Below are 5108 nucleotides of genomic sequence, written 5' to 3'. Positions count from 1 at the left end.
GTTCTGCTGTACATAAGGGTCACTATGGCTCGGTGCCCACCTGATGGCACCTAACAACAACAAAAGATAGATGAAGAAGAATACCACAAAAATGATTAGTATTATACCTAAGATCACATTTTAATTCCTGTGATGCACATTTAAAGTAAACTTCTTTAAAGTTATAATAATGGTTACCATTTATGTAAACTACAATGAGTCTAACCTTGACAATGTTATATTTAGTCATTAAAATGCATTTGGAAAATCAGCACAATTACTTGAAATTAGATGAAGTGGGCCCTGAGACTCAATAAGGTACAGTGAGTTGCCAAAGGGATTCAGTTTCTAAGCAAAGATCCAGTTGGAAGTGAGTCATCAGATGCCACATTCCTTCTATTATCGGTGGATACTTTTCCATGTTAAGGATAACTACGCCATTTTCCAACAACCATTAGATACCTCTGACACAACTACTCTATTCATTTTCGCTATTCATGGTATTAATCAACTAGTATAAATCATTCTAAGTCTTGAAGATTAAAGAGGAACAAAAAAATAAATAAGACAAAACAAAAATTATTGGGAAAAGTCTACCATGATACAACAAAAGGAGATACTTCCTCAGATACATCAAAGCTCTTTTGGCCATTCTTAGGTTTTCAGAAATGTATATGTAACTAGTTCCTAGGGTAGACAGGATCCATAAAGTCTCAATCATAACCAAAGAATTAGAATATTACTTTTATTATTTTTAATGGGAGTTATGTCTTCCCATTAACTGGTATAGTGTCATCCTTAGTCAAGCGTATTCCATTCTCTAGGATCAAAGTTTCTCATCAGTAAAGCTTGTAGGTGATTTAACGCAGTGGTGGCGCAGTGGTGGTGTGTGATGGAGTGGTTCTGACTCTAACAACTCTTTAGAGGACTCACAAGTTGTAGATCTTATTAAAAGCAGAAAGCCTCATCTTCCTCTCATGGAGTGGCTGACATATTCAAATTGCTGACTTTACAGTTAGCAGCCCAATCCTTAAACCCACTGTGTTACCAGGATTCCTTAACTCACTGGTAAAGGACAGAAAATTCAGCTGTTAATTGGAAAATTTCCTGAGAGGCCCAAATTGCTCCCACAAATATTATGCCAATATTTCTGAAGATCATATGCATATACATGTAGTAGAACAAAGAAGAAGCACATCGGTGACAACACATGGAAACACTCAAGTCTTCATAAGACTGTTACAAGTGAAAGGCAAGAGCTCCAGTTAGCCAAAAACATGACCATTGTTATCCTAAGAAAATAAGGTAAAGCCTAAAGTACTCATAATGATTTGGTGAATTTGATTATTTTACAACATCAGTAGACAACAACAATGGACTCAAATACAACACCAATTGTGAGGATAGTGCAGGACAGGGCAGAGTCTCATTCTGTTGTGCATAGGGTCACTATGAATCCAAACTTTCTCAATGGCACCTAACAACAACAACAACAACAGAGCACCAATAGAGACAAAGTAACTGGAAATATGATATCACTACTTTAATTCTCAGTTACTTATCCCCTCATAGTATCACATGATCAGTTTAGAAATTCAAATCTATGTAAATTATTTCATCAATTCACTTAATTTATTGATATCAAAGTCCTTCACTGATTCTTTAATTAGGAGAATATTTTGATTTTCATATTGTTGGTAAGTTTTGTCAAGTCAGTTTCAATTCAGTACAATTCTGTTTAGGATTACTGAGGATCAGCTGGTAAATTTACCAGACAGAAGTTATAATATAGATGCAATTCTTCCTCAGGAGAAGATGGGCTCTGACCCTTCCAGGACGTTAAGTTTTCTCCTCCCTCATCCATTAATTTAACAAGCCCACAGAGACTGGGACAGCATAGATCAGTAAGGCTAATTATGAGCTCTGGGCTTTGTGTTCTCAAAATGATTTGACTATAAATTGTTAGCCTGTATCTCTACTCCTTCAGAGTGTCCATCCTCCCCCACAGGTTACATATCTGTGTATCTTCTCCTCAGAAATATTATCTACATCAGATAGCTAATGCGTGAGTCTGTCTTCCTGCCAGTCCTGAGAAAGGTGTCTCAGCCCTCATCATCCAACAGACAGAGGAGGAGCAATGGATTCACACTCCTTGGCCATGCCCCAGTGGAGACACAGTGCAACCCAGTGAGTGTTGTGGGAGACAGGAATAGAGGAGGGATTGCCATGAGCACTGATTTCTCATCATCAGGATGAACAGCTCAGTTGGGATAACAAGAAAGGAAACCAAAATGGAAGGATTTTGCTAATAGTCTTATGAAGTTTATATTCTTTATATTGTGTTTATCTGAGGACTTTAATTCAGAGTTCTCTTCTTCTCTGTCACCATGTCTAGTTTCCAAAGGCATTGTTCTCACAAGAGCTGAGAATGAGTACCTGTTGTTGTGGTTAAGTACCACTGAGTCAGTTCTATTCATAATGACCCTGTATAGCATTTTCAAGGTGAATTTGAACCTCCAACCTTGCAGTTAGCAGTATAGGGATTATCCTTCTGCTCTGGGTTTCAAACTGCCCCCTTTTGTATTAAGTGTGGTTGAGTTGGTTCCAACTCATAATGACCTTGCATAGGGCTTCCAAGTAGTGACTGGTGAGCTTGAACGGTCAATGTTGCAGTTCAAAGTGACCTTGCAGTTCAGTGCATTAGCTCACAGCACCACACCAGGACTCCAAAAAAGCCTACATCACCTGATATTCTAAGGTGGTCTCTCATCCAAGTGTTAACCAGTGCTTTCCTTGCTTATCTTCCAATATTACACAAGATAGGACTCATTCACAATGGTATGTACCCTAAATGGTCATGAAGGGGAGGATGATGAAGTGGTGATGATGGCAATAACTGCAATGTCACCAAACATTATTGAGGGTTTCCTGACAAGAGGGTTTATTTTACATATTATGATATAGTATTTTTTTCTTTTCTTTCATTTCATCTATACAATCAGCCCCAAAATATAGGTAGAGAGTTAACTACTATTTTTTAGTTGAGGAATCAGCATGGCAATTTAAATATTTTAATCAAAATTTGGTACATAAAGAGATGAATCCTGTTCTGAATCTGAGCAATGAGATTCCATTCATAGGTCATTGTGATGTGTTGTGGATCACACTATTCTTATCCTTGGGGTTTTACTCACTGATATTTGGAACCTCCATTGAAACCCGTTCAACATGACAGCAACACACAAGCCTCCACTAAGGTACAGGATGTGGCTGTGCATTGGCTAAGACTTGATTGATAGCAGTCTTTCATGAAAAGTGACTATTCTATTACTGAACCACCACTGTCATCAAGACATTATTCTAACCTGTCTGCCAACCTGTTATTTCTCTTCCAAAGTCTTCCCAGATGGAGTGTTCAGAGCTAAAAATAAAGATTTATTCATTTCTGCTTCGCTAGTGCCTACACAAGCTAGGTAGAGCATAGGTCACCAAAACAAAATGTATCTGTAATATTTATTGTCCTTTTTGATTCACAGAAGAAAAGCCTTTATGGCTTCAACACACTGCGATTTTTCTGACTGTGATTTCCTTCCTTCCTGAAATGTCCTAATGACTATAAAGATAAATAAGGGTCCATTGTTTCCTTCCACGCTGTCAGTCTGGAGTCACCAGGAAACACAAATGGAAGTTAGAATATTGGCTATATTCTCTATAAATGTAGTCACCTACTCAGAAACATAAACAAGATAAAATAGGGCTTGTATGTGTCTATGTCATTAATTTTCTCTGATACTATTGTTTTCCATTTAATTTTATTGACATATAATTTCATATAATTAATAATTAGGTTGTTGTTAGGTGCTGTAGAGTCGGTTCTGACTCATAGTGACCCTCTTCAGTGTTTCCAAGTAGTAGTTTGTCACCATGAACCACCGACCTTGCACTTCAAACTGACCTTGCAGTCCAGCACATTAACACATAATACCACACCAGGACTCCAAATAGTTATGTAGATTTAATAAAAGAGGGAGACAGAAAGAGAAAGGGGGTATAAATATTACAGTGTGGATGGAGACATATTTAAAACTTTAATTCATTCATGTTCAGGTTTATTGTGTTAGGTTAAGGTTTCACCTCTCTGTCATTTATTTGAAAATAAAGTGATTCAATCTTTCATGGCATTATAATTCATAAATAAACCAGTTACCTCAACATGATTCAAACTCTGCTTAGAATATCATGACTAAATATTTATTAATTACTAAACTTCTAGGGGATAAAAATATGGGATTACAAACTTGTTCTAATAGGCTCTGTCTCCTCCTTTAGAGCTGAATGAATAGTTTTCTGTTCACACTTGCTTTGGATTAAAGTGAGCAAAGAGCAAAAAGCATCAATTTTTCTTGGTGTTATCTAATGAGTATAGTTAACTGAATTAAGCCATATTTTACAAGAGTAATTTTGCCATGAATATTGTGGATCATTGAGTTTTCTGTGATTAGGAATTCCTTATACAACTCACTTCAGAAATCTGAGATATAAAAATATTATTCCCTACACAATAGAAATTTCATTGGCATTATCATGATATGCTGACTATTTATAGCTGGACTTCTGGAATATAAGGTGATTCTATACATTATGGTAAAACAATTTTGTACTTGACTGCTAACCACAGGAGAAACATGTGGCCATCTGCTTCCCTAAAGATTACAGCCTTGGGAACCTTATGGAGCAGTTCTACTCTGCCCTTAAAAGTCTGTATGAGTCAGAGTTGATTCAATTGCAAAGGATAATACCTTGTTTTCTATTGGGAAAACAAATGTTGACAGTTAATAATAAAACTGAATGCACTTTGGTTTTCACATCTTCAATAACTATTCTTCATTCATATAGCTTATAAAAATTCTCACGCTCACAAAATGTTAGAGGCACAGACATTTTCTTAGGATTGTCTTAATTAGAAATTGAAAAATAAAATGTTTAACCTCCAAGTATGAAATATAGCTAGATATTATTTGGGCTTCTGATATGGTACTATAGGATCGCAGCTGAACTTCAAAGTATTCGGCTGGAAGTTCCAACCCACCAGGGGCTCCTCAGTAACCCTGTAAGGCTAATATGAGTAG

The sequence above is a fragment of the Chrysochloris asiatica genome, unplaced genomic scaffold (assembly GCF_000296735.1).
Source record: "Chrysochloris asiatica unplaced genomic scaffold, ChrAsi1.0 scaffold00529, whole genome shotgun sequence".
Classification (NCBI taxonomy): Eukaryota; Metazoa; Chordata; class Mammalia; order Afrosoricida; family Chrysochloridae; genus Chrysochloris; species Chrysochloris asiatica.
The sequence above is the reverse complement of the archived record's forward strand: the minus strand, read 5'-3'. Positions refer to the sequence as shown.